This window comes from Mesoplodon bidens (assembly GCF_964165515.1).
Source record: "Mesoplodon bidens genome assembly, contig: HAP1_SCAFFOLD_980, whole genome shotgun sequence".
Taxonomy (NCBI): Eukaryota; Metazoa; Chordata; class Mammalia; order Artiodactyla; family Ziphiidae; genus Mesoplodon; species Mesoplodon bidens.
This window is the reverse complement of record NW_027672175.1, coordinates 26,805-52,154: the sequence shown is the minus strand read 5'-3', so window position 1 is coordinate 52,154 and position 25,350 is coordinate 26,805. Positions and strand designations below refer to the sequence as shown.

The 25,350-nt window shown below is 43.9% G+C and overlaps 1 pseudogene across 1 annotated transcript; it reads left to right on the top strand.

Moving 5' to 3' along the window:
- The first annotated feature begins 748 nt into the window (after positions 1-748).
- Positions 749-23,780, top strand: LOC308610520 (transcription termination factor 1-like; annotated as a pseudogene). The gene is made up of 11 exons: positions 749-1,086; positions 1,495-2,187; positions 3,517-3,743; positions 4,855-5,040; positions 5,966-6,044; positions 9,327-9,457; positions 12,534-12,768; positions 15,499-15,588; positions 17,183-17,248; positions 21,459-21,544; positions 22,426-23,780. The product of its transcript is annotated as a transcription termination factor 1-like (transcript).
- Positions 23,781-25,350: the final 1,570 nt, after the last annotated feature.

Genomic DNA, 25,350 nt, shown 5'->3' with positions numbered 1-25,350 from the left:
GATTGAAGATATAAGAGTAACTGGCTCTCTACTTGTCCCTAATCCCTGAATTTACCAGTTATATTCCCCATGCTCTATTCATAGTTTTACTACATATGTATCCATTCAGAAAAGATACATGAAACGATTTTGTGTTTTGAATGTAACATACATGGCATCATAATGTATGTATTCTCTTAACTCAATATACACGTCATCATAACATTTATATTGTCTTAACTCAGGATGCATGGTATCATAATGTTTATATTCTTTTAAAGCTTTCTGGAAGAAGCGATGCTCAAGCCAAGCTCTGAAGGATGAAAGGAGGCAGGGAGGGGTAGGAGACAGCGGAGAGCGGCCCAGAGTGAGGGAGTCGTGATTTATAAGACCTCAAGCCAGGGAAAGGATTGGAGCATGTTTGGGGAAGCGAAAAAAAAAAAAAAAAGTCCCGTGTAGCTGGAGCAACAGAGTTTGAGAGGAGAGGTAGAAGATGAGGCCGTGGGGGAACAAGGGCCCGATCATGGCAGAGCACTGTTCTCAATTAACTATATTTTTTCCATATCATAAAGGCAATGGAACCAGACAAGTGAATTACAGTGAGCTTGCTACACATTTAGAATAATGGAAAACTTATAATCATGACTCCAGGCTTGCCATTTGTCCTGCAGTTTCGTTTTTGTGTGATTTTTTTTTTTCCTCCTGAGGCTAATGTTTAAAATGCTCTGCAAAAATAAACCATGTGGTTCTGTTTCCCTATAGGAGTAAAATGGAAGGAGGATCAAGCAGATTGGAAATCCACACTCCAGTTTTCGTCTAGAAAAAGATCAAGCATTCTGTACATAAGGAGAGACATGGGAGGCATCCCCATGAAAGATTCAGAGACTCCTCCCTGGCAAAGGAACCGGCTGACATAACTAAGGGTAAAAAAAAAAGAGAAAGGATGCCCAGCATCTTGTTTCTTCTGCTTTGAAACAATCAGAAATGTGTGATGAGCCTGAAAAGACCACTTCTATACCGAAAAAGAATAAAAAGAGAAGAAAAGGTGCTTTGGGAGTCTATAAGGAAACAGGTATTGTGTACATCCTGGTGGATAAAGAAAACATTGTGGGGGCTTCCCTGGTGGCGCAGTGGTTGAGCGTCCGCCTGCCAATGCCGGACACATGGTTTCGAGCCCTGGTCTGGGAGGATCCCACATGCCGCGGAGCGGCTGGCCCCGTGAGCCGCAATTGCTGAGCCTGCGCGTCTGGAGCCTGTGCTCCGCAACGGGAGAGGCCGCGATAGTGAGAGGCCCGCGCACCGCGATGAGGAGTGGCCCCCACTTGCCACAACTGGAGAAAGCCCTCTCACAGAAACGAAGACCCAACCCAACACAGCCATAAATTAAAAAAAAAAAAAAAAAAAAGAGCTGGTGACACGTACGTGCGCCGAGACAGCACGAATTGGAGAAAAAAAAAAAACTTCAATAGGTTACCAGAGTAATTCAAGGTAAACTACAAATAAAGGATAATTGAGACAGAATTAAAAAAAAAAGAAAACATTGTGAACACACCCAAGAATTTTAGAAAGCATGTCGATGTCATTTACATTGATGTAAGCAAGCGGCAAAAGTCAACAAAAGGGCCTGAAGCACATTTAGTTACTAAGTCACGTGAAAATGAGTCAGAACTGCATGATAAAGTTCGGGGGAAAAAGCATAAAAAAACATCGGAGGAAAGTCAGGTCCTGTGATGCTGTCCAGGAGAGTCTGGGTGCAAGCATCACCCTGCCCAGATCAGAATCCCAAGAGCAGGAACCCCAGCCTCCCATGGGCCAAGAAGGTGAAATCGCACAACTACCAGTGTCTGCAGATCAAAGCAAGTCTAAGACAAGAAAGAGGAAGCGTCCAAGTGACCAGGAATTCGAGGCCTTGCCTGCGCCTGAGAGCGCTGAGAACATATACTCAGAGGGATCTCAAGTGATTGGTGCGGTCGGGACTGCAGGGGGCAATCAGGAGTCCAGTGGCCTTAAGAAAAAGTCTAAGAAAAGGAAGAGAAGATCTTCTGTTGATACTGCCGTGGCACCTGCTGGTGAGTTTTCAGTGCTCAGGACGAGCTCTGAGGACACGCGCTTTGATTCAGTGGAAGGTACTGGTACCTTGATTGAAGAAAGTGTGAAACCCAGGCCACAAGAGGAGAAACCCCAGGCCTGTTCGGAAGAGGTGCAGAGGTAACGTGTGGGTGTAGAGCCTTCTGATGGTGTGCGTCTTGGGTGTGAAGTCTGCCCGTTACCTCTTTGTTCAGCACGGCCATAGGAAGGGGCAGAAATCATAAAGAGATAGACCATCGAATGTATAGGATGTCGTGCACATTTAACTGAGTAACTTGGCAGGTACTTTGCGTTCTTCATGTACAAAATAAGGCAGTTACAGTCTGTTTTCACTAAGAATTATTCCAGCCCTGAAATTCTATGTATAAGTTTAAAAAGAATTTTAAGACCCCACAATTACCTTGTCTATATGTACAGAGAGAGGAGAAAGGATCAGAGAACTTAGAATGCTACAGAACCGGAAAAAAACTTGACTTAGGGTTCTCCCTAATAAAAGAAACTTAGATATCGTTCTTTATATAATTATCATTTAAGTATCCTGGCCGATGAGTAGATGCAGGAATTTTTTTGAAGCACTTTATTTCAGTTCCTGGGAGTTGGGACAGGTTTTCTCCCCTTTTCTACTCTGTGACGTTCTTACATTTGCTAGATTGTCCTGGCTTAAAATAGTTTCACATAGAAGTTAAATGGCAGAGGGCCCAACTCACATCATCCTCTGTGCCCTCTCTTTGGGGACATTTTTAGATCACTGATAATGATGCAGGAATGTTCTTGGCCTGTGGTTCTTAACTTGTATGGGGCTGTGGACCTGTGAAAGCTGTTGACCCTTTGCTCAGACAAATACGTACAGTTTTGTTTTTGTTTTTGTTTTGTTTCAGTTTCCTGTCTGGGTGGTTAGCTGATGCCCTTGGCTAAGAACACCTTTGCACATCTGGCAGAAAGTCTGTGGGAATGAATTAGTGATAGATACATAGAAGACTATGTTTTCTTTATACTGCCAAGGGGAAAATATGTGGCCATTGTTAACTGCAAGGAAGCAATTGTAACGATGTAAACCCTGAATATTGACTTAACTAATTAGTAACCATTATTATAAAACAACTCATTGGTCGGGGGGAGGTGTCTTGAGTATCCATGGGTGTAGAAGAGGGCTGAGCTTATGAGGAAGTCAATATCTGAAACAATACAGTTGAGAAATAGTAACATAAGCAATGCCTGGTGGAAATAGGGCTTAAGGCGACATGTTTACCTTCCAGGCAGCCTCTGAGGTGTATCCAAGTTAGTAAAGCTACATTAAAGAGTTCAGACATCACAGACGGAATCAACTCCAAGATCCCTTCCAGCTTTAATGCTGTCGTAGTCAAAGGGAGAGTCACTGTAAGGAAAGAATCTGAAAGCCATTAGGGCACGTGACCTGTCAGTGTTAATCAATCCAGTTTTTCTCCTTAGATTAGAACCCACAAATGAAGAAGAAAGCAATTTGGAGTCGGCTAAAGATCCTGAAACGAAATATTTATCTGAAGGTTCGAGAGATTCAGATAATTCAGACGTGGATTTGGATTCCACTGTGAGGCAGCTCCAGGAGTTCCTCCCTGATATCAAGGAGAGGGCTGCCACTACAATTAAGTGAATATATCGGGATGACTTGGGACGCTTTAAAGAATTTAAAGCCCAGGGTAAGCTTGTGGGACTTGAATATTTGTTGAACTTTTCTATATGCGTAACTAGCCCTGACTTTCTTTTGTGAGTGGTTCATATTTATAGATTCACAAAGAGCATCCCTTAGCTACTTTCAGCTTTATCTCCTTCCAGAATCATTATCTGCACTGTAAAATTACCAAACTGAAGTGCACTAGTTTTCCTCCTCTGTGCCCAACTTCTGGTAGGGGAGGCGAGGAAAAACGGGACTAATGGATCCAGGTGATCCACAGACTAGAAGATCAAGCCCGGAAGAAGAGGGGGAGGAGGTTAAGTGGTTGAGACACTGGGACGGGGGCACAAGTGAAATCAAATTAAAACACGCATATCAACATCATCAGCTTTGATGAGGTGTAATTTCAAGGATATTAATTTGAGGGTGAGCTGGTTGTAGTGGGCATGGCTTCAGGCAACACCCAGCTTGGTCTCCTTCTTGATTTCACTGTGTTACAAGAACCTCCCAGAAAGCTTATTGGGTTTCAGAATGAACTACAAATGTAAGGTTGTGTACTGCAAGTGATAAAAGATTTTTAAAATAAGTTTAAGATTAGGAAAATGTACTGTGTAATGCAGTCAATAATAATGAGACTTGAGTGCTTTGAGTTATGACGAGGAATAGAACGTAAATTGCAGTGACATTGTCCCCACCTCCCCCCAACATATATTCGTAGAGAATATACATGTTCATGTTTGTGCCACCCAGTTCCCAGCACTGCCTTGGGGGGAGGAGGGGCAGAGGATAGTGAAGTGGGGGGGGGCGCTTCTTTTAAACTTTTATTTCAACACTGTTTGAATTTTTAATGAATATCTATTACTGTTAATTTATTTCTTAAATAACTGTGTAAAAAGGAATTGATGACACAAGAAAGGTCACATTGGAGTAGGATGGCCAGGGAAGACTTTGGGAGGACAGTGTGGCTTTGGCCGAACTCTGCAGGAGAGCCAATGTCAAGGGCACAAGTAGGGGCTGCTCCCCGATAGGTGGGGAGGAGCTGACGGGTGCTGTTGTGATTGCTAAAGACAAAACGGTGGTTCGCTTTCATTCATTGTTGACAGTTGTGTACCTTTTTCTCCTTCCCCAAATCCTAGGTGTCGCTATTAAATTTGGCAAGATTTCCGTGAAGGAAAATAAGCAGTTAGAGAAAAATGTGCGAGAATTTCTGTCTCTGACAGGAATCGAGAATGCAGACAAGCTGCTGTACACAGACAGATACCCAGAGGAGAAATCTCTAATCACCGACTTAAAAAGAAAGTACTCGTTTAGATTGCACGTTGGTAAGTTTAGAACTGTGGCCTCTTTGACCATCTGCAGCCTTCCAGCCTTGCACAGATAACCATGGTGAGTATTGAACACAATGCCTGGCCCGTCCAGTACATGCAGTGCATGTTAGCCGCTGCTACGTTAATAGTATTTTTATTGCCAGCCTATACGTTCAGGGATTTGGAATGTGTTCACGTCTCCCAAGGATAGTGCTTTTACAGATTTTCTAACAAATTAGATGATCAGCTTCCAGCTTTCCTACTTGGTAACAATTACGGTTTTGGTTTCTCTTCTTGACCTCTATTGTGTATTTTTTGCATACACTGCACAAAGTACTCTGGTATACACCAGAGTCTCAGACGTTTTTTTAAGTAGAGCCATTTTTGCGCTTTGAGCTGGAACCCTCCTCTTGGAGGTATCCTGGGGAAGTTAGAAGGTCACGAAGCAATGTAGGTTTGGACTGGAAAAAAAAATCTCTCTTGAATTTAAAGAGAATAATTTCTTAGGTGAAATGCACAAAGGAAAACAGAACAGTGAGCCCCTGCTGGGGGATCCTTTCATCTTTAGAGTGGCAAAGCAGGAAGAAGCAAAGTTTTTTTGTTTATCTTATGGGGAGCTGCTGGAGTGTGTCCTCCACCTCCAGATTACGGTAAAAGCTCTTTGCCTAATAAGGGTCTTTTCCGTGAATTTAGCAGAACAGAAGCTAGAGCCCCTACATACTAAGCATCTAGTTTCCAGAGATGGCCACGGAAACTGGGGATTTTGTATATCTGCTCCCCAAGACGGCTCTCTGCAGGACATAGGAAACCGCACCCTCCACCTGGGGTCTAGGATAGCGTGTGCTGTAAAAAGGGGCCCTTCTGGGTTTCTTTTATAATTGCGACTGTGTTTCATGCCACGCTCCGGTTGTCCCTCTGACCACCTCTCTTCCGACTTTAGGTAAGGGCATTGCCTGGCCCTGGAAACTCATATACTGTCGAGCAAAGAAGATGTTTGATGTCAACAATTACAAAGGCAGGTAAGAAAAAACTTGAGCAGAGCATTTCTCTAGTCTTTGCTGATACTGTAAATCAAAACGTACACAACAAAATCGTGAAGAGTTTCGTGTGTGAAACCAGATGTGCCGTCAGGTGTATGTCTCCAAAGTCCCTTTCAGTTTCCACCTCTTGAATAAATCTTCTGTCATCTTCCCCTTTCTAAATCCCTGGCTTTTACTTTATGCTGTCAATTGTAGCATTCTCCACGCGCTGCCTCTTAGCGTCACCTGTGCAGTTTTCTCGGCAGTCTCCTAAGTTGTAAGCTCCTTGCGAACCCAGACGTTCCTTCTCAGTGTGATGTGTGCCCTTCAGCACTGAGCCCAGTGCTTTGGGTTTTCAGTAAATATTTGAAGGTGGGGGTGAGCATTTGTGTGAGGTCATTTAAGTGTGATTCGGTAACATCAATGCAGAGCTTCATGTGGCGGTAGCCCTTCTGTCCTCCCTTTTTTCCTAAATAAAATACCCAATTATGTTCTGTTTCCAACATTCCAAATAAATCAAATGTAGACTGAGCGTCAGTGGTGGGTAAGCACTCTGCTTAAGGACAAAGGGATGAGGGAGAAAGCATCAGCTCCTACCCTTGAGGGCCCAGACAGCCACCTAGGGCTCAACTACTGATCTCACTTCCAGGAGGCAGATGGAGTGAATCTGTCACGGCCAGTTGGGTCCTACTGAGCGCCGTGATCTTGAATCAGGACATAGGTACTATCAGAACGTAACATTGATATGACCTCGGCTTCTTTTTAAAAATTTTACCAAAAGAAATAAACCGGAAGTAGAAGAAAGGCGCCTCCACACAGACTGAAACCTGCCCTCTCTTTTTCCCAAGCCCCCGCCATGTACTTTAAGGAAATTCACTAAGGGTGACATTTTAAGTGGGACCAAAATGATGCTTTTGGTAAATGAATGAGGTAACCTGTTTTTCTACCTGTTACATCACTGTGGGAAATGGCATTTTTCAAATAATGAAGGTCTGTCATTCTGATAATAAAGTTCATTCACTGGTACCATATTACTTGTGTTGTGCTGACCATTTACCCTTAAAGTATGTTTCCAACTTAAGGAACTCTTAAGTGAAAAAGCCATAGAAAGTCAAAAATCAAAGAATTGTAAGGCTCCAAGGGGCCATGGAGGTCAGTACACCTGTTTCCTCATTTTCGTACACTCTGTTTTTCTCTCATGTCCTCTTTTTTGTTGCTTCAAGGGTACTTTTAAGTCTTGTTTTAAATCTCAGGAAGACCCTGCTTGCCTTATAAAGGAAACTGCTAAAAAGCTTGATTCTTAATGGTGAAGGATTTCGCATCTCTGTTCACCATGCTCTGCATTTTAGATCCATTTCTGAGAATGCTAGGATCTTACTGTCCCCCGGTAGTTGTGGATCATCCTCATTAGAAATGGTTAGTATTTTATTAGGGCTGCTTTTGTGTTGCATTAGTAATAACATAAACTACCACTTCTGACCCCTCTTCCTTCCCACCAAAAAGGAATTATAAAATGTCATAATGATGGCTTTTTTTCCCTTAAACATTTAAGATGTTTAATCTCAAAATCTGCATATATTATAGTGCACTTTAGTTCTTTTCTTTTAATGTATTTGCTTTTATGTGGGATTGCTGCCTCTTAACTTCCTTAAACTGTGACCGATTTGTGCTAAGGCATCTGTCACATCTTTTATTTTTGTCTGTGTTCGGTCTTTGTTGTTGCGCACGGGCTTTTTCTGGTGGTGGCGAGCAGGGCCTACTCTTCGTTGCAGTTTGTGGGCTTGTCATGGCGGTGGCTTCTCTTGTTGTGGAGCATGGGCTCTAGGCGCACGGGCTTCAGTAGTTGTGGCTCTCAGGCTCAGTAGTTGTGGCGCACAGGCTTAGTTGCTCCACAGCATGTGGGATTTTCCCAGACCAGGGATCGAACCCATGTCCCCTGCATTTGCAGGCAGGTTCTTAACCACCGCGCCACCAGGGAAGTCCCTGTCTCATCTTTATTGAGCACCTGTTGTCTGTCAAGCATTACCGGGTTCCAAAGTGTAGAAAACTGACAGGGTCCCCACCCTCCGAGGACTTCCCCTCCAGAGCTGTGCTGTCCATCCATGTGACCACCAGCCTCATGTGGCCATGGAGCACTTGAACTGTGGTTAGTCCAAGCTGAGATGCGCTGAAGAGTGAAGTATACAATGGACTTAGAAGGCTTGGTGTGGAGAAGAGAGTGTAAAGTATCTCATTCATACTTTTAGGTTCTGATTACATGTTGAAATGGCTGCATTTTTAGTATATTGAGTTAAATAAGATATGTTATTAATTCATTAAAACTAAATAAAATTAGGGACTTCCTTGGTTGTCCAGTGGTTAAGACTCCGTGCTTCCACTGCAGGGGGTGTGGGTTTGATCCTTGGTTGGGGAACTAAGATCCCACATGCCGCATGCTGCCGCTAAATAAAACCCCCAAACACATGGAAGGCAGAGTGGAATGGTGGGAAGTGGTCCTTGGTGATTTGACTGAGCTCCTGGATTAAGCTCACCCTAGGGCCCACTTGTATCTGGACTTTTCAATTGCCTGAGCCAATAAATTATCTTTAAAAAAATTAATAAAATTAATTTTCACCTGACCACTAGAAAATTCTAAATGACATCTGTGGCTCATATTTCCATTGGCCAGTGGTGGCCTAGACGAAGGGTCAGATAAACCAGGGAAGCCACGAGCGTACAGTTGCCAGTGGTGACGGGGGCAGTGAGAGAGCAGCAGAGTGTCCTGTGGGAGAGGACAGCAGGACACCTCCAACCAGGTGGTCAGGGAAGCCCTCTCTGAAGATGCACCATTTAAGCTGCTTCTGAAGAGCTTGCAGGAGCTTTCCAGCGGTGGAGGGAGGCCATTCCCAACACAGGTCCAGAGGCTTCGAGGTGAGAAAGGCCGATAAGGCCAATAGGGTTGAACTTAGGGAGCACCGAGCTTTGCAGGCACAGTCAGAAGTTTGGGTTTTATTGTGTGAAGCCTTTATGGATTTGGCTGGGGAATAGCATGATCAGATTATTTGCCCTGGCCTCTGTGTAAGTGAGCCAGGGACTGCGGTGACTGACTTACAGGGTGCTCATGGTTGCGATGCCGAGACAGGAAGTATCTGGGCTCAGGACCTTGGTAGGACTGCGCTGAGCAGGTTTCCTGACAGCCCGCCCTATACGGCTTCTCCCAGCGTCGCAGCGTGCTGCAGTGAGAATAGTGGTTTTAAGCTTGTGGTTAACGCTTAGCTGTGATCTGTTTTCCCTTCCTCTAAGGTATAGCAAAGGAGATACCGAGAAGCTAAAGATATACCAGTCCCTCCATGGAAACGACTGGAGAAAGATTGGCGAGATGATGTCTGGAAGTAGCCTCTCTGTGGCCCTGAAGTTCTCCCAGATCAGCAGTTGTAAGTCGTGGTCTCTAGAGCCCACTTTGGTGAACAAATCAGCCCACAGTGGCCCAGGGCCCAGGCATCACTGCAGGCCTGTCTTCTGAGAGAGTCATCACTCTTTCAGCCATTCTCTTACTGATTCATTTATTTCTTCATGCATATTGATGCAGCCTTTATTCACCAGACTGATTTCTGCCACACGTTATGTCAGTAGCTTTCAGTGTGACTCCAACTGCCAGGTAAACTGAAACCCACTCAGCCGGTGGGCAGGAGAACCTGGGCCACCAAGGTCCTTTCCCCCAGGTGACCAGGGAAACCATCAAAGGGAGGGCCTGTTAGTCAGGGACGTTTCCCAAAGCCAGTGTCAGTCGTCTCTTGTCTGTTCTCTTCTTTCATAAAAAGCTTCCTTGGTTATATTCTTCACCTTAAAAAGTCCCCAGTTGCTTTCAGAAGACAGTCCTTAGTGGGTGTTAGCTTCAGCCCAGAGGCTCACATGCTCCGGCCCTGCAGGCAGAGCCGTGCAGCGGGTCCCAGCAAGGCGTCTGCATGTCCGCACGTGGTAAACTCTGAGGTGGTGGAGACCACGCCTTTTGTGCCACCAACTCTGGCCACCGGTGCCACGCGAAGACTCAGCACAGCCAATTCTGCCAGTTTCCAAGAAGTAAAGCAAACATCTGGATTTGCACGTGTGTGTGAAATCAAGATCTTTTTTTTCTTGGGACTCTCTTTTTTAAAATAAATTTATTTATTTATTTATTTATTTATTTATTTATTTATTTATTTATTTATGGCTGTGTTGGGTCTTCGTTGCTGTGAGCGGGCTTTCTCTAGTTGCGGTGAGCAGGGGCTACTCTTTGTTGCAGTGTGCGGGCTTCTCAGTGTGGTGGCTTCTCTTGCTGTGGAGCATGGGCTCTAGGCGCGCTGGCTTCAGTAGTTGTGGCGCACAGACTCTAGAGCGCAAGCTCAGTAGATGTGGCACATGGGCTCAGTAGTTGTGGCTCGTGGGCTCTAGAGCGCAGGCTCAGTAGTTGTGGTGCATGGGCTTAGTTGCTCCATGGCATGTGGGATCTTCCCAGACCAAGGATTGGGCCCGTGTCCCCTGCGTTGGCAGGCGGATTCTTAACCACTGCCCTACCAGGGAAAACCCTCTTGGGATTCTCTTGATTTTTAAATATTCATCCAAATTGTTATTGGGGAAATAGTAACAATAACATTCTGTAGGCCAGATCGAAGATATCTGTAGCCTTCCAGCTTGCGGCCTCTTCCTTAGCATGACTGTGAGCATGTAGACAAGAAGAGCGAATCATAGAAGCTTTTGATGCCCTGCACCAAGGACTGGCTTTAGGAATTTACAGGTGCTGGGACTTCCCTGGTGGTGCAGTGGTTAAGAATCCACTTTTCCACTTCAGAGGGCATGAGTTTGATCCCTGGTCAGGGAACTAGGATCCCACATGCTGCAGAGCAACTAAGCCCACACTCTGCATCTAGAGAGAAACCTGTGTGCCACAACGAAGGTCCTACGTGCTGCAGCTAAGGCCGAACACAGCCAAATAATTTTTTTTAATTAAAAAAAATAGCTTAATGAGTGCAATATGTAAAAAAAAGAAAGAAAAAAAGAAATTCACAGGTGCTTTCATCAAGTACTGTGGTGACGCCATTGTAGCTGTTAATTTCACTCCAGAAACTCTTGGGGAGAGTTATTTATATAACATGAAAGTCGTTTGGTTATTCTCTTTCCACTAAATGTTTGGGAACCTCACAATTTCTTGCAGTAGGTATTACTCTTAGAAACAGGAAGAACAGCTTTCTCGAAGATAAAAAAAAGATTGCATTAAGAAAGGATTTTTTTTCTTTGCAGTTGGTTGTGTATGTGTGTGTGTGTGTGTATGTGTGTGTGAGTGTGATTGGTCCTTAAAAGGAAACTATGGCCACTTTCGTAGTTTCATTTTGATTTGCATGTAACTGATAGTTTTTTTGGTTTTGTTTTGTTTTGTTTGGCTGCGTTGGGGCTTCATTGCTGCGCGCGAGCTTGTTCTAGTTGTGGCGAGCGGGAGTTACTCTTTGTTGTGGCGTACGGACTTCTCATTGCCGTGGCTTCTCTTGTTGCAGAGCACGGGCTCTAGGTGCGCAGGCTTCAGTAGTTGTGGCATAAGGGCTCAGTAGTTCTGACACGCGGACTCTAGAGCACAGACTTAATAGTTGCGGCGCGTGGGCTTAGTTGCTCCCCGGCATGTGGGAACCTCCTGGACCAGGGCTCGAACCTGTGTCCCCTGAACTGGCAGGCGGATTCTTAACCACTGCACCACCAGGGAAGTGCATAACTGATAGTTTTATGTTTGTGTAATTGAGATGTTGCCCATTGTCTTCTGAAAAGTGTCTGATTTACCTTTTTGTTTATAAAGGCTTTATTTTGGGACTTCCCTGGTGGTCCAGTGGTAAAGAATCCTCCTTCAGATGCAGGGGACGCTGGTCGGGGATCTAAGATCCCACATACCGCGGGGCAGCTAAGCCCGTGTTCCACAGCTGCTGAGCTCACGCACCCTGTAGCCCATATGCCACAAACTACAGGGGCCATGCACCACAACTAGAGGGAGAAAATTCACACGCCACAACTAGAGAGAAGTCCGTGCATCATAACAAAGAGCCTGCGCTGCAACAAAAGATCCCACGTGCTTCAACAAAGATCTCATGTGCTGCAACTAAGACCCAACACAGCCAAAAAAATAAAGAAAATAAATAAATTAAGGGAAAAAAAGACTATTTTTCTAGAGCAGTTTTGGGTTCACAGGTAAAGTGAGAGGAAGGTACAAAGACTTCCTACTTATCTCCTGCCCTACACATGCACGGCACACCCCCATTCTCAACACCCCCCAGCAGAGTGGTCCATTTGTTACAATCCGTGAAGCTACCTTGACACATCTTAACCCCCCAGAGTCCACAGTCCACATTAGGGTTCACTCTTGGTGTTGTAGCTTCTGTGGGTTTGGAGAGATGTCAAATGACAGATACCCCTCATCATCATTTTGTTGTTAATATTGTGTTTGAAAGCAAATAGATGAGCAACTTCAAGACCATCCTTTTATGTCAACAGAAAGAACTCATGGTGCTTGGAGCAAGACGGACACCCAGAAACTAATCAAGGCTGTTGAAGAAGTGATTCTAAAGGAAATGTCTCCCCAGGAGCTAAACGAGATGGATTCTAAACTCCAAGAGAATCCTGAAGGTCGCCTGTCAGTTGTTTGGGAAAAACTGTACAAAGGCATATCCTGGGTAGAAGTGGAGGCAAAAGTGGAAACCAGGAATTGGATGCAGTGTCAAAGTAAGTGGTAAGTTTGAGGCTTCTTACATAAATTTCAACAAGAAGCATTCCCTGCCCCTCTCTCAGCAACTTCCGGAGAGGGGTGGACTGCTGAGGTTACTAAGAATATCTGTAACTAACACGTGGAAAGCCTTACAGTAGGTCAAGAATGATCCTCTCTAATCCGCTGCTCCAACCACTTCAATATCGAAAGCTGATTTAAGTTAGCATTTAACCACCCCTGATTCATTGTGTGGCTTCTTCATAAAGAACTTGGACCTTTTTATTCTATTTATTTATTTATTTAATTGAAGTAGAGTTGATTTACAATGTTGTGTTAGTTTCTGGTGTACTAAGTGATTCAGTTGTGCATATATATTATTTTTTTGGATTCTTTTCCAATGTAACTTATTACAAGATAGTGAATACAGTTTCCTGTGCTGTACAGTAGGACCTTGTTGTTTATCTATTTTATATATAGTAGTTTGTATCTGCTAATCTGCAATTTCAAATTTATTCCTGCCCCCTTTCCCCTTTGGTAACCATAAGTTTGTTTTCTGTATCTGTGAGTCTGTTTCTGTTTTGTAAACAGAACTTGAATCTTTTTAATATTGAATATTGACTTCTGATTTCTTCACTCTGTCCCTTTCTTCATAAAACAAGATTGTTACCTATTTATAGCATGAAAGAAATACAAAATTAACGTCTGGATATTTAGGAGGGAAATCACAAGTGTAGTGATCAGTAATACCTCCACCTTTTTACTTTTGCTTTCTAATTCAGCAGTTCCTCTGTCTTCATCCAAAGCAGGGCAGTCATACTCTTTCATCCTAGAACATCTTTAGGTACATCCATCATGAAGAAGTAGTTTCGGTCCAGATGTTGCTGCATGTTCTTTGCCCAACGTAGCTTTTCCCAGCCCTGGAGGGATTCCGAGCTAACTTTCAGCTGCAACATGACAGCTTGAAGCAGTGGTTCTACAGCCCACGACCCAGGTCTCCTGTATAAACGGGGCTCCATCATCCTGCATAAAGGGGGCTCCGTCATCTTGACCATTAAAGAAGAATGAAATCCAGAGTGGGCATGTTGTATGTTAAAAGCAAACTGCTAGATTATACTGAGTATTGTTTATATACCTTACAGTTCTGCTGTAGAATATTTATCTTACTAGAAGACTACCCTCAGGAAATAAGGACAGATCATGTTTTGGGGGGGAAGTGTGTAGTATGGAGGAACCAGAGCCCTTTCTACCCCTATATCTTAGGCTTAAAAAAAGGAGTGGGGACTTCTCTGGTGGTGCAGTGGTTGAGAGTTTGCCTGCCGATGCAGGGGACATGGGTTCGTGCCCTGGTCCAGGAAGATCCCACATGCCGCGGAGCGGCTAGGCCTGTGAGCCATGGCTGCTGAGCCTGTGCATCCAGAACCTGTGCTCTGCAACGGGAGAGGCCACAACAGTGAGAGGCCTGCGTACCGAAAAAAAAAAAAAAAAAAAAAAAAGGAGTGGGGGCTTCCCTGGTGGTGCAGTGGTTAAGAATCCGCCTGCCAATGGAGGGGACACGGGTTCGATCCCTGGCCTGGTAAGATCCCAGATGCCGTGGAGCAACTAAGCCCGTGTGCCACAACTACTGAGCCTGCACTCTAGAGCCTGTGAGCCATAACTGCTGAGCCTGTGTGCCACAACTACTGAAGCCCACCTGCCTAGAGCCCGTGCTCTGCGACAAGAGAGGCCACTGCAATGAGAAGCCCATGCACCGCAATGAAGAGTAGCCCCTGCTCGCCACAACTAAAGAAAGCCCACGTTCAGCAATGAAGACCCAACACAGCCAAAAATAATTAATTAATTAATTAATTACTTTTAAAAAAGGAGTGGGTTATAAAGCCTCGGTTGGAAGATGATATGTCAGTGTCTTAAAAAGGAAATGATGAAGGGGAGCCGTGCTTCAGAATCAGCATAATTAAATAACATGCAAGGGTTCTTTTTTAATTTGAAGAAAAAAGTAGGAAACTTGAATGCTGAGCATAGGTTTACTTCATGAAACATTGAAATGGCATCAGCGGGTACATTTCAAACCAGTGAACATGGGCGGCTATTCGTAAAAACTGTCAGTTTCTCTGTGTGTGCCTCATGTACCTCCCTGCTCAAGAAAGTAAATGTCACAGCTCATGATCTGTCCATCAGATTGTGACAGATTTCACTCTTCAAGAGAAGCACTTTTTAAATATTTTTAATTGGGCTGCTTCTCTCATTAGGAACTTCAGGGAACCCTTTCCCTCAGCCTTGAACTTGGGGCCTTAGAGGAATCATGGAGTCATTGATCACTTTAGTAAATCTGTGTAGTTTGGTGTTTCAGCAGCTATAATGGTAATAAGAGCAATATCTCTCTGTTTGATAAACAAGCAAAAATAAATTGAGTCTACACAGCATCCTTTAGCACCTGCAAGCAGGCTTATTCTTTTTTTTTCCTCCCTTTTATTATACTGTTTATTATGGAAATTGTGTAACACACACCAACTTAGAACTCCTTGTATCCATCACTCATTTTCAATAACCATCAACTTTCTATCTCTTTATTTACCCTCTCCCACTTTAAAAAACTTTTAAAAAGGTATATTCTTGATGGTGGTAAATCTTAGCTGTGATGAGTTGCAAAAGTTATAAAGTGGTTCTGAATAAGGACAATTTAAATGAGGAAAACAAAGGACATTTTAATGGAAACTTTACCCCGAAAATAAACTGTTTTTCTTTCTTTCAATGTAGGACGGAAATTCTAACCAAGAAGAGGACAAATGGTCGGAACGTATACCGGGGACTTAATGCCCTACAGGCCAAGATCAACCTCATTGAAAGGTACAGAAATAGAAAGTGACGATATTTTACCCGTTTTCCTCTCTAGCCAAAGAGTAATTGTTAAACAGCAGAATCTGCAGTAAGATTACCACGGTTCATATTCCTGTTCCAGCACTTTCTACGTGCATGACCTTGGATGTGTTTCCTGCCTTTCTAGTTCTTGGTTTGTTCATGTTAAATGAGGATGATAATAACAGTACCTGCCTCTTAGTGTTATTGGCCGAAGAAATGAAATAATGCATGCAAAACGTAGCATGCACTCAATAAACATAGCTCTTTGAGTCTTTAAGGCTTTCACATAGACATTGCTTACTTCTGTCCATTGGAAAATGGAGGTAAATACTTCAGGCCGAGCCCTACTGCTCTCTAGCATGCATTAGTTGGCGTCACTGCTGCTTGGTCTTTAGTTTTGTCTTTGAGTTCCTGGTCCGTGCAGAGTCCTCCCTCCCCTGATCGACAGGGAGACACAGAACTGTTTTACAAAGACTGCGAGTCTAGTGGACCTGGCCTCATGTCCAATGAGGAACAGCAAAGAGCAGAAGAAACCTTTGGATTCTGGCCGCCCTGTCCAGCTTCATTATTCTTGCGCTCTGTCAGGAAGCCTGCTTCTCCTTCATTGGTGGGCTTCCTCGTTCTCCACGCTGGCGTGGCTGGGGTTTTTCTCCTCTACCAGAGACAGCAGAGACTAGCAGAGCCAAGGAGGGCATCTCACGTCAGGCAGGCCTGGGTTCCAATGTGGGTACCACCTATGAGTCATGAAACCTTGAGCCAATGACCCGAGCTCTCAACCCTGATTCCTGGCCTGTGGAAAGGACATAATCCCCTAGCTTCATCAGGTGGTGTTGAGGGTAAATGGATTAGTGGGTATCAAGGTCTTAACCCAGTGTTTGTCACTTAGTAAGTGCTGAGTACACATGTATACTACTCTTGTGTGTCTACATTGAATGGTGAAGTTGTGTTTTGGTTTGTTTGTTTGGTTGGTTTTTAATATTGTATTTATTTATTTGGTTGTGCCGTGTCTTAGTTGCAGCAGGCAGGTTCATTAGTTGTGGCATGCAGACTCTTAGTTGTGGCATACATGTGGGATCTAGTTCCCTGACCAGGGATCGAACCCGTGCGCCCTGCATTGGGAGTGTGGAGTCTTAACCACTGTGCCACCAGGGAAGTCCCTGTGTTTTTTTTTTTTTTTAATTGAAGTATAGTTGATTTACAATGTTGTGTTTAACCTTTGCTATACAGCAAAGTGACTCAGTTATACATATATATATTCTTTTTCATATTTCATTCTTTTCTATTATGGTTTATCACAGCATATTTAATATAGTTCCTTGTGAAGTTGTGTTTTTTACTAGGCTTGGTGGGAGATGCAAAGGGCTCAGGAGGAGGAAGGGTGATTTTTTGGTCTGTAGCTCACCCCAAGACCTTGGGCTGACCTTGGGTTAGCATGCCAGTGACACTGGGCCTGTGTAACAGGGGAGCTGGAGCAGGGGTGAACACGCTGAGGCCTTCCAGCTCTTAATATTCTGTGAGCCCATGAAGATGTGGATCCTGTTGATTTTTGGCTTGAAAACTTAATTTTTATTTTTGCTCATAGGTTGAATGAAATAAATGTGGAAGATGTTAATGAAATAGACTGGGAAGATCTTGCTAGCACCATAGGGTAAGGCCATTTGTTTAATATTAATCTAATGAAAAAATCAGAGAGGAGTTCTAATAAATGCCTCTCAGATTTGAAGAACAGGACTGAAATTCCTGCTGCTTATGGAACTCATCTATAAATTGTATTTGTGTATATATGTATTGGGAACACCCTGTCTACGTACCAGACCAGGTAAATCAGACCAGTCCTCCCTCCGCTCCAACCACCACCTCCACCCAAAGACACCTGAGAAGAGTGAATGAAATGTGTGCAGAGTCTCTTAAAAGCTTCATGGAGCACACCAGCTATGACTGGGATGAAGAACCCATGGTCCCTTTGCCCATAATTAGCCTTTTACCATTTGCCACATTGACTTTATCATCCCTCCCTTTCCCGCTCCCTTCTACAAGGGAATAGAATTCTTTCCCTTAACCGTTTCAGTGTTAGTGGTGGACGCCATGTCCTCAGCAAGGCTGTTATTCTGCATCAGCACAGTGATCGTACTGAGGGCACCTGACACTGATGCACTACTATTGTCTAAAACACAGCCCCCATGCAAATTTCACCCAGCGTCCCAGTCCTGTCCTTTATAACACTTTCCCCCTGATTTAAGATCCAGTCCAGGATCTGTCTCCTTAGAGTCTTCTAAACAGCAGAGTTGTTCTGCCTTTTCTTTTCTTTTTTTTAATTATTGGAGTATAGTTGATTTACAATGTTTCAGGTGTACAGCAAAATGATTTCTGTTATAGATTTTTTAAAATATATTTATTATCTTATTTATTTAATTTTGGCTGTGATGGGTCTTCATTGCTGCGCGTGGGCTTTCTCTAGTTGGGGCGAGCAGGGGCTACTCTTCATTGCGGCTCGTGGGCTTTTCATTACGGTGGCTTCTCTTGTTGAGGAGCACGGGTTCTAGGCGCGTGGGCTCAGTAGTTGTGGCTCGTGGGCTCTAGAGCACAGGCTCAGTAGTTGTGGTGCACAGGCTTAGTTGCTCTGCGGCATGTGGGATCTTCCTGGACCAGGGCTCGAACCCATGTCCCCTGCAGTGGCAGGCAGATTCTTAGCCACTGCACCACCAGGGAAGTCCCTCCGTTATAGGTTATTACAAGATATTGAATATAGTCCCCTGTGCTATACACTAGGTCCTTGTTGTTTATCTATTCTATATACAGTAGTGTGTATCTGTTAATGCCTTTGTCTTCTACGATGTTGAAATTGTGGGAAAATACAGGCTAGTCATTGTGGAGAACTTGCCTCAGCTGGGGAGTTTGTCAGACGCTTCTTCACTGTTAGATTCGGGTTTTGTATTTTACACGGGAATCAGTCACGGGGGAGGCTGTGTTTGTGTCACCAGGTCACATCCCATCATGAGGCATGTGGTTCTGATTTTGATCCCCTGGCTCTGGCGGCCTCTGCCACACTGCCCCACTGTAGAAAAGTAAGTTTTTCTCTTGGTGAAAAGAAACGGCCACGGGGAGATATTTTGAGACCACATCAAGCTCCTGTTCCTCTTCGGATTTGCCTCAGTGGTTTCGGTGTGCTGTTCCTTTGCATTTCTCCTCTGAGGAGTGAGATTTCATCGGTTGTCACTGTCTGTCTTCATTGCTATGGTCCTTGCATTTTCAATCAGTTCCTGCCACTGGAGGAGAGGCCATCACTCTGAAGACCTGAGTTCACTGCTGGCCAAGCAACAGAGAGCTGGCTGGCAAAGCACAGTCCCTCTAAGCAATGCAAACTGTTGAGCATCACAGGGCTCAGGGGTTGGTGGGCTTTGGGAGGTGGGGATGTTGAGGGACTGTCTGGCCTTTAGTTCGGGAAGGGTGCTGAGGGGAACAGGGCTGCCACAACCTGGCTGCCTTTCAGAAACGTGGCTGCTGGCGTGAGGTTGTCACTGATCCATTAGGAAGGGTGTAAACTGGTTTTGCTGGTTAGTTATTTACACCTTGGGATTATGGACAAAGAACAATCAGTCCTTTTTTTTTAACTTGGAGAATTGGAATCTTTTCGTGGCAGGCCCTGTTGGGAGTCACAGACACATGCCCATGGTTCCAAACCCTTTCCTCTTCTAGCTCGTCTCAGGGGTGGGGCACCAGCTCTTGGGTGTGGGTCCCTGAGAGGGGAGGGTGTTAGGGGCTTTGAAGGAAGGCTGTCCTGCTGTGTACCCCACCAACTCCCATCCTAAGAAGTATTCATGTCGACAGGTCCCTCCCTTTGTAATATCAAACCCCTTTTGAAAAATCTGACTTTTCCAATAAATGTTTGTGTATCTTGTGACATTGCCTCAGATCACATTTCTTAAATTAAAATGGGTTTTTAATGATTTTAAGTAGAATTATATACTTAAATATTGATTGTTCTGGTTAAGGTTTAGAAATCTCAAAGCTGTAAAACAGACATCATGGCATCCAGTCAAATACCATTGGAAATAGTACATCCTCAAAGTTTTAATAACAAATTAAAACAGTGAAAATAATTAAATTAGAAGTTCGATCTCTTCAGGTTCGTTAAGCCTCCCTTGTGAATTGTTTAGGCAGGATTTTAAAGAAAGCATCTCCACCTAATGAGATGTAACACCTACTTCGTTTGAAAATGTCCAGGTCAGTTATTGTTACTTCTTGAAGCCTGAGCTTTGATCTGCAGAACAACCTGTGTGTGGGGTGCTGTGGGAAGAGGGAAGGCATAGATGCCCTAGATCTTGGGCTTTGCAGTCAGGTGGACCGGGCATCAAGTCCTGGGACTCTGCTCATAATTTAGCCAGCCTTGGGCAGGTCATTCCCTCACTTGCCTCTGCGTCACGGTTTTCTCATCTGCGCAGCGTTGTAACAGCACCGTGATGAGGACGACAGCAAGGAGACAGTGCGTGTCATGCCATGCACACGCGGCGGGCAGCTGCTGCCATGAAGAGGCAGAGAGAGCCCAGCCATCTTGTACTTCCGCATACCTAGCAGATCCAGTTATTCCCACTAATCATATAACAACTAGATTAATTAATTACTGAAACAAATATGCCACACTTTTGTGGCTTAGGAAATGAGTGCCCAGGAAGTGAAGTTAGTGATTTTCACTTTAAAAAATATTTAAGATGTGGTTGTTTCTGTCCTACTTATTGTAAATGAAAAGTGGATTTGACTCACCAGAATATCGTAAGCATCCACTTTATTTAGCTTTGTAAAGTAAAAAATCCCGACCCCTGCTTTTGCATTGTGACAAATATATAGTTAGCCTGAAGGTAGTGGTTAAGAGTGTAGGATTTGTGAAATGTTGCCATTGGCAGCAACACGGATGGACCTAGAGATGATCATACTAAGTGAAATAAGCCACACAGAGAAAGACAAATAGCATAGGATATCAATTATATGTGGAATCTTTAAAAAACTGATACAAATGAACTTACTTACAAAACACAAATAGACTCACAGACATAGAGAACAGACTTATGGTTACCAAAGGGTTAGCGGGCGGGAGGTAGGGGGATAACTTAGGAGGCTTGGATTAACATATACACACTACAGTATGTAAAATACATAAACAATAAGGACCTACTGTATAGCACAGGGAACTATACTCAATATCTTGTAATAATCTATAATGGAAAAAAATCTGAAAATATTTTATATATATATATATATATATATATGTACAACTGAATCTTTCTGCTGTACCCTTGAAACTAACACATTATAAATTAACTATACTTCCATTAAAAAACACTGATATCAAAAAAAAAGAAAGAAAAAAGTAGAATTTGGAGTGGACCCAATTGAAGTCCCAGCCCTTCCCCCCTATTCACTGTAAGATCTTGGGCATCTTCTCTTGGGTTCCCCATCTCCAAAACGAGGGATAAGCATAGGAGGCCCCACACAGAGTGGTCGTGAGGGTTATTTGTTGCTCTGCGGAGAGCCCTCAGGGTGGGGCTGAAGACAATGTTAGCATCAGCCCCTGTGAGCTAGTGTTACACCTTGTCTTCTCAACTGGTAGTTTAGATTATTCTAGTTTAGACAGAATCCGTGTTGTTGTACTTCTGTTTTTCTTCCTTTTGTGTGTGTGTGTTTAACCAGATGAACAATAGCTTTTCATACGTGTCTTATTTTTCTCACATGTGTAGACATGAGGATTAAGAAAGCTGCTTAGGTCTGTAGACCACCCCTCAATCAATGCACTTAGTACACAGGACTGAAATGATTAATTTTTAAACTGCCACTAACTTTTTGACACCTTTTCCTTTCTAAAGGGGTGTTCCTCCATCTTATGTCCAAAGTAAATTTTATAAGCTGAAAGCTTCCTGTGTTCCGTTTTGGCAGAAGAAGACTTTTCCAGGTCAGTATTTTCGATATCTGAATAGTTAAAAACGCAGCATATGGGGACACACGCTGGTAGTGTGACCTTGGGTAGTGACTTTTGGGAACCTCAGATTCTTCAAATGGAAAATGGTAAAAATTGGCAAATTATAACCCCTACCTGACAGGACTTTCAAAAGTACTAAATGAGATAATGAGCTTGAGAAGTGTGGTCACCAGGCCGCCGGGCGTTTAGCAAGCACTGGGTGAGGAGCTGCGAGTGCTTCTGGATTGCACAGCACACATGCTCACACCACATGCCTGCACACACACTGATGCACAAAAAACTGGAGGTACAGTTTCTTCTCTGCAGCCATTTGTAGGTGGTTTACATATGTAATTCCCAAACCTGGACTATCGGAGTCAGGTGGGGAACTTGGGAAAAAAGATACATACCTGGGTCTCATCCCAGACCCAGTCGATCCTAGTCTCTAGTCTGGGTCCAGAGGCTAGATTTTTCTCTAACAAGCTCACAAATGAGTCGCCAGTGGCCTGCCCAGCATCATTGTTTGGGAACCACTGGTTCGGGTAACACTGCACCCTGCAGTGTGTGACAAAATGCTCCTTGCTTTCAGCGGACAGCACTTCCTGGGTTTGAATCCTGGCTTCGCCCTCCTGACTCTATGACTTTGGATGAGCTTCATGTCTTTATGCCTCATTTGAAACACGGGTGAACAATAGTGCCTACCTCACAGCATTTTTGAGAGGATTGAATGAGTGACTATGAATAAAGCAGTTAGAGCCAGGTCTTGCACACAGTAGTGCCAGTAACAATGCATTGTCATCATCTGTGCCGTCCGTCCTTTGACCTTGGGAAGAGGCTTTGTCAGATCATCTCAAGATTCAGTTTCTTTTCTTTAGAGATTATAGACTACCTTCATGAGACTAGTCTACCGTTGCTTAAAGAAAAATTAGAGAAGAAGATGGAGAAAAACGGGACTGAGATCCAGACTCTGGCAACCCCCAAGCCAGTCTTCCTGTTTCGAGACATCTGTTGTTGTGACGATGACAGTGAGGGAGAAGACGGAGATGAACAATGTTAAGCGGCTGATACTCTCTTGTCCATTTTTCTAGGTCTGGTTGTGTTTATGTACGTGTCAATAATGCTATTTCCACTATTGATTTTACTGAAGAAGGTGCAACAGCCAAAGGAAGGGTATGAAAATAATAACATACCGTGGAACATTAAAAATTGATTCACATTTCATATTCAAGTTTGTCTGAATGTGAAAAGAAAGGCGAGTACATGAGTTGATTTAATATTTTCTGTGCTATTATATTGAAAATTATCATATTGAAAATACTTACAACTAATGGTTTTCATACAACAACAGGATCCCAAGTCCCTCTAATGGCAGCAGAGGGTAGTCATGTCCAAGGAACATTTTCTTTTTTTTTTTTTTTTTTTTTTTTGGCTGTGCCACATAGCTTATGGGATCTTAGTTCCCCACCGGGGATTGAACCCAGGCCCTCGGCAGTGAAAACGCAGAGTCCTAACCCCTGGACCGCCAGGGAATTCCCCAATGAACATTTTCATGGTGTGGATTCAACTATACGTGCATTCAGCAAAACAGAGAATGTTAACAATTTTAATAATGCATGCCATTTTTTTCTGTGTTTCAGTTGTTTAGATGTATATTTTAGTGTGTGTGCGTATTAGGTAAGTGGTACAGGGACGTTTGTGTTCCTGGAAGCTGGTTTCGGTTCCCATGTGCCTGTCATGGTGTGCGTATCTCATCTTCCCGAGTGTGATTCTAGTGTTTAAAGATAAGTATTTTTCATACAAGATGCCCTCTCAAAGCCAGTCACAGAATTCTTCTGGTGTTTAACTGGAAAAAACAAAGAATCCAGCAGTCTCTTCCATTGCTTCTGGAAAAACTGCCTCTGTTAGACTTCCCTTGCTGGCAAGGGGAATAAAGTGCCCAGGCTTCTAGCCTCATCTGTACAGGGGAGAACATAGAAAGGAAGGTGTGGGTGAGCAATATCCCATACAGTGAGGCCACCCTCTGGGCCAAGGTGCAGCACCCTTGTCTCCTGAGTGTAGCATCATGCTGTGTGATGTTGGTTAATTCATCCACAAAGCTAGACATGTTTCCAAGCTTGCCGTCATCAGAGAAGGAAGAATAGAGAGAAACAAGTTTAGGAGTCCTCATTCACCAGTATATCCACAGCACCTATCATGGTGTTGTGCAAATAATAGACACTCGATAAATATTCAGGGCACAAATGAGTATTTTCTTTTTAAAAGTTAATTAATTACTTTATTTTTGGCTGTGTTGGGTCTCCGTTGCTGCAGAGGCTTTCTCTGGTTGCGGAGAGCAGGGGCTACTCTTCATTGCAGTGCACGGGCTTCTCACTCTGGTTGCTTCTCTTGTTGTGGAGCACGGGCTATAGGTATGTGGGCTTCAGTAGTTGTGGCCCATGGGCTCATTAGTTGTGGTGCACAGGCTTAGCTGCTCCGCAGCATGTGGGATCTTCCTGGACCAGGAGGTGAACCCATGTCCCCTGCATTGGCAGGCGGACTCTTAACCACTGCGCCACCAGGGAAGTCCCAGAACAAATGAATATTTTCTTTTTAATAAGCATCTTGCCTTTAGTCACCTCCTTCTATCTGTCAAACATACCAATCTTCAGGCTGATGGGAATATAAATTACATGTTCCTTTTGGAGGACAATCCGGTAGAATACATCAAAGCCTTAAGAATGTACATATTCTGAGGTCCAGCAATTTCACTTCTAGGACCTAAAGAAATAATAGAACTAGTGTAAAAGAATGGCACATTTATAATATGGAAACTAGAAAAATGAATGTTCTTTCATAGGAAATTTACTATATATGATGGTGTATTCCTAGAATGGAATATTAGGCAGTAATTAAAGAATGATAATGAGGGACTTCCCGGGTGATGCAGTGGTTAAGAATCTGCCTGCCAATGCAGGGGACATGGGTTCAATCCCCGGTCTGGTAAGATCCCACATGCCACAGAGCAACTAAGCCCATGCACCACAACTACTGAGCCTGCGCTCTAGAGCCCGCAGGCCACAACTACTGAGCCTGTGTGTCACAACTACCGAAGCCCACGCTCCTAGAGCCCGTGCTCCACAACAAGAGAAGCCACTGCAATGAGAAGCCCACGCACCACAACAAAGAGCAGCCTCTGCTCGCAGCAGCTAGAGAAAGCCCACGCATGACAACAAAGACCCAACACAGCCATGAATAAATAGATAAATTAAAAAAAATAATGATAGTGATAGATTTGTTTAACATACAAGGTAAACAGTATCATCAACTAAAATATATACTGTTTTTCATTCAGAAGTGTACATATTATCTTCTTAATTTTGTAACAGTAAAAAAAAAATAGGGACTTCCTGGTGGTCCAGTGGTTAAGACACCTTGCTTCCAATTCAGGGGGCACAGGTTCGATCCCTGTTGGGGGAACTAATATCCCACATGCCGCGTGGTGCAGCCAAAAAAGAAAAAAAAAATGTGTAAATAGAGTTGCATTACAGAGTAACGGAGGAATTAAACCCAAAGTGTTGACAGTGGTTCTCTCCGGGGAGTGGGATTGTGAGTTTATAGGTTAGAAGTCTTGACTTGCAAGTGCCAGAAAATGAGACTCAGATAGCTCAAAGGAATCCGGGGACTCTCAGACTGAAAATCCAGAGGGAGAGGATGGATCCAGCTACTCGGAGTCCCCAAAATGTGTTTTCTTGCTGATTCTCAGCTCTCCCTTCTCCAGAGTCCACTTCATCTTCAATCCACACAAGGGGCCCCTTGGTCCT